We start from the raw sequence: 13,825 nt of genomic DNA on the forward strand, positions 1-13,825 counted from the left end.
ATTTTAATCTGAGTTGTTTCACTCAGGATCTATTTTCTTTTTTAATGTTAAAAATACAGCAGACTTGGAACTAAATAAAAACACTCACCTTCCGAGGCTCTTCTTGTCAATGTGTCTTTACAGATAAGCTATATTAATATAAATCAATAGATATAGAAAATATTACCAGCTTACTTATTTATTCCATATTAGTTAAGGAAAAACCTCAAACACCTTTCCACAGTGCTATGTAAAAGCACTTATACATCTTCGTTCTTCTCAAATCTACATTACATTCACTTATCACCTTTTAATACAAACGCCCTTTCTCTCTCTGAATATTGTTATCACCCTATATTCCAGTAACCAATTATCTCTCTTTTCATCTCTAGTGCCCTATTGGCCTTTTCAGGATGAAATTGCTTTTTTTTTGTCATTGCTTTTTATTCTTATGTTTTTGTTACTGGGAAAGAGATCAGGAATAATTTCTAGTTTTATCTCTAAGTTATTATTAAGGAAAATGAATGTGAAGAAATGGAATTGAACAGGCAGACAGGATTTTCTTAAAGACACTCAGTGTGAGACTTTTCAATTTGATAAAATTGAAGATGAATCTAATACCTCCTCATGTAATTATAAAATTTCCTCAGAGTAGGTACATCCCACATAGAGAAAATACTCATTTCACTCAAAAATATACTAGAAGTTCAAATTTATTTTTGAGTTTTGTATGTGATAATTTATATGGTAGTATAACTCTACTTATTTGGAGTGGAGTAGGGATAGAGAATTGATATTATTTACTGTATGACTAAGGCTCCTCTCTTCCCTTTTCTTTTTCTCTCTTCCTCCCTACCTCTTCTTTTCTTCTCTCCTTTCCTTCCTTCCTCCCTCCCTCCTTGCCTTCCTTCCTTCCTTCCTTCCTTCCTTCCTTCCTTCCTTCCTTCCTTTCTTCCTTCCTCTCTCCCTCCCTCCCTCCCTCCCTCCCTCCCTCCCTTCCTTCCTTCCTTCCTTCCTTCCTTCCTTCCTTCCTTCCTTCCTTCCTTCCTTCCTTCCTTCCTTTCTTCCTTCCTCTCTCCCTCCCTCCCTCCCTCCCTCCCTCCCTCCCTCCCTCCCTTCCTTCCTTCCTTCCTTCCTTCCTTCCTTCCTTCCTTCCTTCCTTCCTTCCTTCCTTCCTTCCTTCCTTCCTTTCTTCCTTCCCAGAGTCTAGAAAGCAACCCTTTACCTAAGGGAGAGACACAAGCTACGATCTTGCCTATGGGTTTGGGGAAATGAGAATATTGAAGTTACTAAAGAGGGTTTAAAAAAGTGCTCACTTTTTGTGGGGACCAGGGGCAGAGATCATGGTGGCTATTTGTCTTTCAGAAAGGAAGGCATCTAGATATCAGCCTAGGATCATAGGTTAGTAAAGCCAAGGACAAGGGTAGAATCACCTGTGATAAGTGGTTAGTGCAACCACTTCAAATCAGCGCAGATGAGCTTTCCATTTTAAGGGAGAAAAATGGCTAAGCTAAACAAATCAACAAAGCAACCACATGTAACAGAGTCTGTAGTATTTCTTACCCACAGTCCCCCAGTTCTCTACTGAGCGGAGATAGGATGCATTTCTTCTTTAGAACCTTGTTTGGTAATCTCAATTAATAAGAATTTAAGTAACTTTCAGTGTTGTTTTCATTTCCATTATCACATCCCTTTACGCTGTTACATTATTTCCTTATGCAATTATGTGTCTTGATCAGGTTCTGCATGTTACGTACAAATCTTCTATTTCTCTGAATTCCTCATGTTCACTGTTTTGTATAGCACAATAGAATTCTGTCATATCCATGTGTCATGATTTATCCCGACATTTTTCAGTTGATAGATACTGTGTTTCTAGTTTTTTTGCTACCATGCAAAATGCTGTTTTTGGTAACTGTTTCGATTATACCTAGATTTTGGCATAAAACTAAAGCATTCTAAGTAACACCTATATCAACCATTACAGTGAATTGTGCAAGGTAGAAACACATTGAATCACGTATGAGGGGAAAATAAATTGAGAAGGGCGGAGAGGGAAGCATCTTTCTTGTCTAGAACTGAGATAGAAAAAGGCAAATTTCCCTACCAGGTCTATGGCCAAATTATGAAGAATGTACCTAGGGTGCTCACGTAAGAGATATTTTTATTAGCCAGAAAAGACAGGTCAATCAATTAGCAAACTTTTATTAAGTACCTGCTATATGCCAGGCACTTTGCTAAATACTGGGGATACAAAACCGAAAGGAATATATATGGTCCCTGACCTCCAGAAGCATTCTAATGGGAGTGATAATATGAACATATGCATTTATACAAAATATATGCAAAATTATTAAAAAGTCAGGAAGGAGAGCACTAGCAGCTGAGGGCCTCAGAAAGGCTTCATGTAGAAGATGGTTCTTGAGCTTAATCTTGAAGGAAACTCTGGATTGCAGGAGGCAAAAGTGAGAAAGGAGTGCTTTTCAGGCATAAGAGGCAGTTAGTGCAAATGTACAGTGATGAGAAATGGAATATCATGTGTGAAGAATGCCTAGGTTATAAAGTGTATGGAGGGGAGTAGTATGCAAAAAAATTGGAAAGGCAGGAAGGGGCCATTTTGTGAAGAGCTTTAAATGCAAAACAGAGTTTTTATTTTATCCCAGAAGCAATAAGGAGCCACTGGAGTTTGTTGAATAGGAGGGTGATGTGATCTGACATGTACTTTAGGATAATCACTTTGTTACCTACCTGAAGGATGGATTGGAACCTGAAGAGATTGGATTGGGCAAGGAGACCAGTCAGGTGACTATTGCAATAGTTGAGACAAGATGTAATTAGGGATAGACAAGCATGGTGACTGTGTGAATGGGGAGATGGGGTTGCATGTTTTGGGACTGGGTGGTTGGTTTGGTTTTGGGTTGGTTTTTGTTTTATTTTGAGATTGGGTCTCCCTGTTTCATCCAGGCTGGCAATGCAGTGATCACTCATGGGCCTGATTCCAGTGCTGATTGGCACAGGAGCTATGGCCCATTACATTTCCAACCTGGACCAGGCTGCCAGTCCTTAGGTAGCCTGATAGCCCTCTACTCTAAGGGGCTCACCATAATGGTGCTAGACTTCATGTGGACACCCAATTAACTTAGTCCATCATAGCGCAAAACTCCCAGGCTCAAGCAATGCACCAGTCTCAGCCTCCCCAGTATCAGGGATTAATAGCATGCATCACTATACTTGTTGAGATGGGGCCATATGTAAGAGATGTCATGATCACAGAAATGAAAAAAAATTGGCAACTCATTGGATATGTGGTGTGAGTGAGAGTGATTAGCTAGAGATGACGACGAGGTGGCAAAGCAAGGTGGTGAATCTGAGTGTCTGAAAGGGTGGTGGTATTCTCACTAGTAATAGGGGAGTTGGGAAGAGGTGGGGTAAGAATGATGAGTCCTGTTTCAGAAGTGTTAAGTTTGAGATCCTTAACATATCTGGTTCAAAATGTCCAAAAGGCAATTGCAAATGTGAGGTAAAATTTGAACTCCAACTCTTTTTGACTTGAAGTTCAGTGCTCCTTCCAAAATACCATCCTGTAATAGCCAGGAGAAAAACAAGGTGGAAAACTGTCCCAAAAACCCAGAAAGGAGAGTATATTCATGATGGGGGAGTAGTCAGTAGTGTCATATGCCATGGAGAGGTTAGGATCATAGTTTAAAAGAAGGAATTATTTGAGTCTGAGTGCAGAAAACAGGGTATTTACCAAAGCCTGGAGTCCTTAAACTCAGAGTTAAAAGTAGAGGCAGTGGATTATAGAAAGATGAAGATAGCTATAATTTATAAACTAAAACCATTGAGTAGAAACTAAAAAGTGTTCAAAGATCCACCCAGTCAGAGATGGGAGTCATTTGATTTACAGAATCATAGAATTTCAGAATCAGGAGGGACCTCAGAGGCTATCTAGTTTTGGACAAGATTCCTTCTACAACACACCCAACAATTGTTCTTTCCTTGAAGACCCCCTAGGAAGGGGAAATCAGTTTCTTAAAGGAACCCATTTCACCTTTGAATAGCTCTAATAAATACAACATTTTTTTCTTAAATCAAGCCTAAATCTGCCCTTCTGAAATATCTGTTCCTTCCATCTTGGATCCAAGCAGAACAAGCCTAATTCCCCTTCCCTCTGATGGTCCTCCAAATATATGAAGACAATGATCATATCTTTCCAAGGCTTTACTTTTCTAGGCTAAACCTCTCAAGTTATTTCACCTAATTCTCATATGATATAAACTTAAAACCCTTCATCATCCTGGTCACTGTTCTCTGGATGCTCTCTAGTTCTTTCTAACGTATGTTGCCCAGAAATGAACACAATACTTCTGAGTGGTCAGAACAGAGTTGACTCTGATAAGAACTTTACTTTCACCACTGTTAAATTTCATCCCAATAGATTCAGCTCAACATTTTAGTCCGTCAAGATGTTTTTGGATCCTGATTCCTATTCATTATCACATTAGTTACCCCTTCTAGCTTTGTGCTATCTATAAATTTGGAAAGGAAGACATTTATGCCTTCACACATTACTAAGATGTGGCAGGAGGCTGCAATAGAGCACTCTAGAAAAGTATGTTTGTCTCTGTGCTATTTAACATTTTTATCAGTGATTCCATTAAATGTACAGATGGAATGCTCAGACACTATGTGCATGCCACTGGGCAAGTCACTTAACCCTGTTTTATCCCATTTCCTCATCTATAAAACAAGGTGGAGAAAGAAACGGCAAACCACTCCACTATATTTGCCAAGAAAACCCCAAATAGGGTCACAAAGAGTCAGGTAAGACTGAAAAATGACCAAACAACAACATAGATGGAATACTCACAAAAGTTTGCATAAAGATAACACAGAGCTAGGCACTAACAAATTGAATGATAGAATCAAAATTCAAAAACATCTGGACTAAAAATAAAATCTGAACTGCCTAGAATATTGGGCTGAATCTGATAAGTTGAAATTCAATTGAGATAAATGTAAAGTCCCTACACTTGGATCAAAAAACAAACTTCACAAGCTCAAGATGTGAGAGACATGGTTAGACAGCAGTTATTCTTAAAAAGATCAGAGGATTTTAGTGGACCAGAAGCTTAATATGAGTCAGCAATGGGACTAAAGTAAGAGTTAAAAAAGCTAACATAATCCTGGGCTGCATTAGAAGAATAGTTTCCAGGAATAAGGACACGAGAGGACCACTGTGAAATTCCTTAGCCATACCTCCTCTGGTATTGCCATAAGAAGAACATTGGTAAGCTGGAGAGAGTGCAGAGGAAGGCCACCAAGATAATGAAGGACCTTGAATCCACTTCTTAGGAGGTGATATTCAGGGCACTGGTAATATTTAGTATGGAGAAGACTCAGGAAGAACATGATAGCTGTCTTCCAGCATCTTCTACCTGTCACATGGAGAAGGGATTTGTTGTTTGGTTCTCGTTCAGTCATGTCTGATTCATTTGGGGGATTTTCTTGGCAAAGACACTAAAGTGGTTTGCCATTTCCCTCTCCAGCCCATTTTACAGATGAGGAAATTGAGACAAAAAGGGTAGGAAGTATCTGAGGTGGGATTTGAACTCAGGGAGATGAGTCTTCCTGATTCCAGGCTGGGCGCTCTAGTCACTGTACCACCTAGCTGGGATTAATCTTGCTCTATTTGGCCTTAGAGGAAAGAACCAGAAGTAATGGTTGGAAACTGCAGAGGCAAATTTAGGTGAAATATCAAGAAAAACTTCATAATAGTTAGAACTGTCCAAAAGTGGAATGGGCTGCCTTGAGAGTTCTTGGAATGTCTCCTCTTTGGAGGCCTTCAAGTAAAGATTAGCTGACAACTTGACGACTGCCATAGTATTGAACTATTAATAAATATTCTTTGAGTCAGGCCATTCAATAAGTTATATATCTATCTAATTGCCTTCTTGTCTGGTCCATGTCTCTATCTTTTCCACAAGAATAGTATGAGCAAAGGTGTGCTGGTAATGTGTAACAAGCCGCAAGGGGGAGGGAAGGGGATTCACATTTTCTCCATTACCATAAGCCTCAATACCAGTCCATTCAATGATAGGATGTTACCTCACCCTAAGTGAGTACCAGCATAGACCTTGGCCCTTTCAGGCCAAGATCTCCCAGTGCATCCAAGGTCTCCCAGTGCATCCTGGGTCATCTCCAGTGATCCTGAGGAATATCAGGTCACTAGATTCAGATGGCTCTGGAGGAGAAGTAAGGCTAGTGACCTTGCATAGCCCTCCCTCACTCAAAACAAAGTCAAGTGCAAGTCATGTCATCATTTCTCTGATGACATGGTCTTCTTCAGCAAAAATTCATCCCACAAGATATAGGAGAGAATGAGGACAAAGCCAAGAACAGGTCACTGAGGCACTCCACTAGAGTTCTCTTTCTGTGTTGACAGGGATTCCTTAATCATTATACTTGGTTATGGTCATTCCTCCAGATCTGAATCAACTTAATTATATTATAATAGAGCACATATTTCTCCATCTTTTCAACCAGGACATCCCAAGAAACCCTGTCAAGTTCTTTGCTGGAATCCAGGTATGCTATCTCTATAGCATTTGACTGAATTACCAATATAGCAATTTGGTATGTGGAAGAGAATATAGGCCAAATAGAGCATGATTAATCCCAGCTAGGTGGTACAGTGACTAGAGCGCCCAGCCTGGAATCAGGAAGACTCATCTCCCTGAGTTCAAATCCCACCTCAGATACTTCCTACCCTTTTTGTCTCAATTTCCTCATCTGTAAAATGGGCTGGAGAGGGAAATGGCAAACCACTTTAGTGTCTTTGCCAAGAAAATCCCCCAAATGAATCAGACATGACTGAACGAGAACCAAACAACAACTTACTAGGTGTGTAACCATGGGAAAATTACTTTATCTTTATGTGCCTTAATCTCTTTCATCTGTAGAATGGAGAAAATAACATCTATTACCTAAATGTACATTTAATGTAGTACCTACCTGAAAGGGTTGTGGTGAGGCTCAAAGGTGATAATACATATAAAGTGCTTTGTAAACATCAAAATGCTATTTAAACATTACTTATTATTATCTGTTTAAGGAGATCTAGCACATATGTAGAATGCCTCTGTCAGTATCTACCTGTGAGGAAAGGCTAAGGACCCTATGGTTGGGAGAATTGTGACAATGTTTAATGGAATTGCATTGGAGAGACTGTGGAGCATATATAGACATTTAGTAACTGGTACCGGTCTACTAAACATGGTTTGGAAAATATTTTTTTTGATTGCCTATTTAACTGGAACTGTGGATACCTTCAAAAAGCATCACAGCCATTCTCTTTGGGCCATTTTCTCTTTGTCTGTACTTAGGTGGTTTGATTCCATCACTGCTGGCAAACAATGCCGTAAGTGAAAAGGCTTTGGGTCTTTTGTTGTCCTAGGCCATGTGACCCTATGAGTACTGGCAAAGGTTCTTTACTGGCTTTGGCATTTGTTACTTTCTCTTTTAGGCAAAGGGAGAGCAGTGCCTCCATGTCCCAACATCTGGGCTTAGTGGCGATTTCCATAGTGCTGTCCAGAAAAGTAAGAAGTAATCTTTGGCAGTAATCTTCAGGACTCAGCTCTCAATGGATGAGATAAAGACTCAGCTGACAGAAATTCTGCATTTAGAAATGAACTTGGTGGGACCAATGTTATATAAAAATTGAACTAAAAGTGAGTTCACTCTCTCCAGAAAACAAGGTGGTATAAGAGAGTGTGTACCTCTGAGATGATAGAGGAAAATGTTTGTACTTTGTTCTTGTATCTTTAACATAAATATCCTTTTTGTAAAAGTTAATTGATATTCAGTGGTTAAATGGAATTAGGGTGCTACTTACTAACATCCAACAATAGGGAGAACATAGCCAGTGGGGGCTTAAGCAGATAGTAGTAGAGAAGAGAAACTCCCAAACCTCTGAATATATCCCTAGGACACTGTGAGAAAGATATCATTTTCCTGATTCTGGAAGAGTAAGCCAGACTATTCTGTCTACATCAGTTCAGTGAGCCCATTCAAGAAAGATATGGTAGGAAAAGTCAAGAGGCAGACAGAAGTCTATAAAACTGGGACAGGGTTGGGGAATGGAAATGTGGTAAAGTTCTATTTGAAGTCCATACATGCTGCACCTGTAGCTTGGGGAGTTCTTAGCCCAGAGAGAGTTAAGGGGGTCAGATAACATCTCAGAAAGAGATTACAGGGAACCCTTTGCTGGCACTGGGTACAGTTGGCACTGATTGGCAACTCTATTGCCCATAAGCAATTCTGGGTTGCAGTTCCAGGACAGAGAAGATTGCAGGGTGTTAGTCACAAGAAGCAGAGGCTCTGGTCACACAATTCCAAAGCAAAGGGAAGTGCTAGCATGCAGATTGAGAGGACCAGGGGCCCTTTCTTGGTGAATACCAGAGAATAGACCAAGAGAGCAGGGACCATTTCTCTCCCAGGACTGCACCACTTTGGAAGCACCAAAAACTTACAACCCTCCAGAACTAGCTCTGAAAACAACAGCACAGTAACAGATTGGTAAAAGAGGCCTGCCCAAAATTCTGAAGGAAGTAACACCTTAAAAACAGAATTGGCCTAATGGTAAAAGAGGCACAAAAATTCCCTGAAGAAAAGAACTTCTTAAAAATTACAGTTAGGCAAGTGGAAGTTAATGATTTCATGAGACATTGAGAAATAATAAAAAAGTCAAAAATAATGGAAAAAATAGAAGAAAATGTGAAATATCTCATTGGAAAAACAACTGATCTGGAAAATAGATAGAGGAGAGATAATTTAAGAATTATTGGACTACCTGAATGCCATGATCAAAGGAAAATCTTAGACATCATGTTTCAAGAAATTATCATGTAAAACAGTTCTGTTATCTTAGATCCAGAGGGTAAAATGGAAAGTGAATGAATCCACCAATCACCTCCTGAAAGAGATCCCAGAATGAAAATTCCAAGTAATGTTATAGCTAAATCTCAGAGCTCCAAGATAAAAGAGAAACTACTTTAAGTAGCCAGAAAGAAACTATTCAAATATCATGGAGTCATAGTCAGGAGCACACAGAATTTAATGGCTTCCACATAAAAGGAGCAGAGGGCTTGCAATATGATGTTCCAGAAGGCAAAGGAACGAGGATTAAAACCAAGAATCACCTACCCAGCAAAACTGAGTATAATATTTCAGGAGGAAAAATGGTCATTCAATGAAATAGAGGACTTTCAAGCATTCCTGATGAAAAGACAAGAGCTGAATAGGAAATCTGACATTTAACTAAGGACTCAAGAGAAACATAAAATGGTAAACATGAAAGAATTATCATAAGGGACTCAATAAAGTTAAACTGTTTACATTCCTATATAGGAATAAGATACATGTAACACCTAAGATTTTATTATTATTAGGGCAGTTAAAAGGAGTTTACATAGATTGAGGGCACAAGTGTGAATTTATATTGGGATGATCTCAAAAAAAATTGAAATAGGGAGAAAGGGAAGTGATTATCAACCCTTTAATAAGTTTTGTTCATTTCCTGAATCTTCTCTAATTTCTCAGATCTTATAAAAAAAATCCCTCTGCCCAAACTAGGTATAGATAAAGTCTCTTTCATCCTAAAAGTAGTATTATTGAGGACTACATTTATAACTTTTCAGGAGCTTAAGGCCAGTGATAGCTTTGTAGAGCTAATTAAACATACTCATAAAGTATGTTACTAAGTATAGATGTTTCTAATCAAAATTATGTAAATTAAATTAGTATTTTGGCCAAAAGTAAAAAACAATGGTTCTCTTTGGTACTTTTTTCAGCTCCTGGGGCACGCATTTTAACCAATGCCTTTGCAAGTAAAGTGAAAAAGAGAAGTAGACATTTATCTGGTGAATTTAAAGAATTTTAAAAAACCAAATTGGATAACCCAAGTCTCCAAAGCTGTTTCTTACCTCATTATAAGTTTTTTGAGTCATGCATGATCCAAAGAATAGCCTTAATTCACTGTCTTATTTTTTTCTATACAGATACAATCCAGGAAGCCTATATAACACTATAACAACGGTATGTGAAGCAGAACTTCAGCTCCCGCATTGTCTGTGTCTCCTTCTACTATTTTCTCCTGCTTTCATTATCAGTTCCTCAATTTTGGTTTTCCCTTCCTGGTATTTTTCAAAGGATGACTACAGAAACACAGTACTAATGTGGAGTGGGGTTAAGGAAGTGCCATTTATTGAGTAATGTCTCTGGAGCCAACCACAACTTGACTGACTGATTCTGATGTTTTAATAGAGCCCCACAGGTCCCAACTGTGACCACCAAGCTGCTCTCTTTTGACTTCGTCATGACTTCCTTATACTCTGACTCTTTTTCAGCTTCCTCTTATGTGTTAACCTCTTCCCATTAGGTTGTAATTTCCTTGAGGAAGGGACTTTATCTCCACAGCTTAGCCCAGTGCTTGGCACTTAGTAGGAACATAGAAAATGTTTGTTGACTGACTGACCAATTTTCTTTCACTAATCACAAATTTTGTGCAGCAGCATCTGCTTTCATCAAACAACAGAAATCCCATATGATCTGTTCAAGTAGCTAAGGACTCATTCATAGATAAATTTCCTTACTTGAGTGATGATTGACTGATTCAATCAAGATGTGTGGAGTGTGTGTGGGAGGGGGGCAGGTTTCATGATTAATTGAAAATTAGGGGCATGAGAAGGGTCCAAGACACAGATATGATGACAGTAACAAAAAGGTCATAGCTGACAGCCCAACAATGTGGAAGTAGAGAGAAAAACTATAAAAGCTGACATGAGAATTCAGAAAGTGCAGTGAGATCATTTAGTATAATGGCAAATAGATCTACTTGCTTCAACAGCCCCTATCAATATCATTAAATAACATAGCATAACACTTTGTGTTCACTTTAATCCCATCATTAAGAAAAAGATAAATCATGTTTGGTATACTTTGGTATATTTTGGTATACTTTGGTATACTTTGTTCAAAAAGAGTCTGCATAAAGTGTTGCTGAAAGATTTTTATAGAAATCACTGAAATATTAAAAAAAAAAAACCTTTGGTGCATATTTGGAAAATCCAGAAGATCACAGAATTTATAGTGGAAAGGGATATTCAATATTGCCTGCTACAATCCCATAACTTTGTAGATGATGAAATTGAGTCTCACAAATGTAAAGTGACTTGCTGAAGGTCACACAGAGTGAGGATTTGAATTCAGGCTCTCTGACTCCAAATATAATGATCCTTTCACTACATTAGCACTTAGAATAGTTCATTGCCTTAGGATGTCAAATAAATTAAGTTTTAATTAATTTTGTCTGATTTGGTTTCGTGGGAACACAGAACCATCCTGTCATCTGATTTCTGTTCTATAAACAAAATTTATGGATTATTCATGGTAATGATTATAATAAACATAGCACTTTTAAAAATGTGCAAAGTGCTTTATATTAAAATTATCTCATTTAGTCCTCAAAACAACTTTGTGAAATACTATGGGAGTGGAATCAAGACCTGGTTTTTTCTTGATTTCCCTTTTCCTTGGTGCAACTGACACATGGATAGGAAATTCTTTGAAGCTGATGAGAAGATATAATAGGTCATTGCAAGGGAGAGAAACATTTAGGCAGGTATCATTTGATTGAATTTAATTTTTTGTATTTTAGGGTACTGATTTACAAAATCTGCGTAATGTGACTGCCTTTGCAGGGGGTAGTGAGCCTGACCTATCTAACAGGAAACAGAAAGCTCTGTTTAACTCTGCCCATTGTGTTTCCTATGAGTCTCTCCCTGGAGTTTCTAATGAATATGCTGCCTAGTGTTATGAGCCAAATTCTGCCTTCAGATGTTAAGATACAAACCCCTGGGAGGAGCTAAAGGCTGAATTTGTTTTTTTTACTGGCAAAAACATTTAGGCACAATGGGCTCTTTGAACACTTTGTGAACAAAAATAGGAAGGTAGCTGTGCCCGAAGAACTTTTCCTCCCAGTGGGTGATGTTTGTGTAGAAAGGTTGCTCAGACCTAAAATTAGGGTAAATATTGTACTAGTGGGGGAAGGTAGCTATAAAAGAGACAAGACATAATGAAAAGTCATGACCACTAAAGAGGATGAGAGCATAATTACAGCCTTATCAACTGGTAACAAGGGAACCCAAACAGCTTTAATCATGTATTGTATTATCAATTAAGACAACAACCTAAAATTTTTCTGACAGCAACTCCTTGGTGCCAAATTTTTCATAAGCTGATACATTTAGAAATTTCAGCCTACTAATAAAGTCAGATTTGCTTTGAAGTATGTATTATTCTCATTTTTATAATTAGAAATTATTCATATTTGCATAGAAATACATTTAAGTCTTTCTAAAAGTAGCCAAGGATTGATTTCAACATGCTCAAGGACTTTAAAAAATGTTTATTGTTGCATAAGGACTTTTAAAACATATTATTAAAATATGTGGGACAGTTGCTTTGGATTTATGGCATATAAACATACATAATTAATGACTTTTCTCTTTTCAATTTTACTGTGCTTAATTAGACTTTTCAGGCTTAGTAAATAGCCTACTTAAAAGAAAAAGTAATGAATAGTAAAGAAATATGAACCATTATAGAAACAAATAGCTCTTGGTGCTTATGTTCCATTTGCAGACTGTGCTGGAACTTTCTTCATAGTTAGTTCCTTAATGTGGTCTATAAAAAGTATAAGCAGACCTAGAAATTAGAGAATTCTAACTGGATTATGGTGTTATAGAAAATAAAACATAATTCAACTAATGAAGGCTAAAAATTTTTGAAATATAAATAATATTTAAAAAATTGAAGTTTCAATTCTTCAGAAGACCTCTGTCATCAATACTGGTATTCCTTCTTATGGTATAAATCTCAACATTCCAACCTTCGTATCCCGTGATATTCTTGTATGTGTTTTCACCTATAAGAAATCTACTCAGTGTGTGGGAGGTCATCCTCCAGGTCCTTCTATATTTTGTGGGTACCAGTGTAACATTTGGGTTATTTTTTTTTAAATTAGTGATAGCATAATAAGGATAAGATAAAATAGCATAGTGAATTGAAGGTCAGTCTGGGAGTCAGGAAGGCCTGGATTCAAATCTTGCCTTTGACAAGGGGGCTGTGTGACCATAGATAAGTGATTTAAACTTTTAATGCCCCCACACAACTCTAAGACTATAAATTCTAGAGCAGTTGTGAGCTCCTTCAATAGAAAGAGTTTCCACACATGGGACTTCTTCGCACACAATGAGGTGTGTCACTGGTCTGACCAAAAAATAATTGACAGACTTGAATCTAGCCTATTTTTTTCCTCCTGGTCTACAAACTAAAACATAAAGGAAACATTAAAGAAGTGAAGTATGTTCACTTGTTAAACCAAACTATGTAACATGAATAATCTTTCAACTTTTGCAAGGAATAGGTGTTGGGATTATAAAAAAGGTGTTTTAACTAAATATGGTAGAATGTAGCAAAAAGAAGACTGGACTTGGGCCTCATGGAATCTGGGTTCTAGTCCTTTCCTCAACATTTTGCCACAGTTGAATAGCTATGAGTCACTGCTTGTCTTGGCCTTGCTTTCTTCATCTGTAGAATGAAGGATTTGGACTACCAGTAAATGATCTCAAAGGTCTTTTCCAGCTCTAAAAATCCGTGATTCTATACCAAATCATGTGGCCCTACTGCTTATTAGCAGGTTTTACAGAGAGGTACATGTGAATACTGGATAACAGAACTGAATCAACCAAGTAATGATGTCTGTATCTCAGGGCCTGCAAAAACA

This window comes from Notamacropus eugenii, chromosome 1 (genome assembly GCF_028372415.1).
Source record: "Notamacropus eugenii isolate mMacEug1 chromosome 1, mMacEug1.pri_v2, whole genome shotgun sequence".
Taxonomy (NCBI): Eukaryota; Metazoa; Chordata; class Mammalia; order Diprotodontia; family Macropodidae; genus Notamacropus; species Notamacropus eugenii.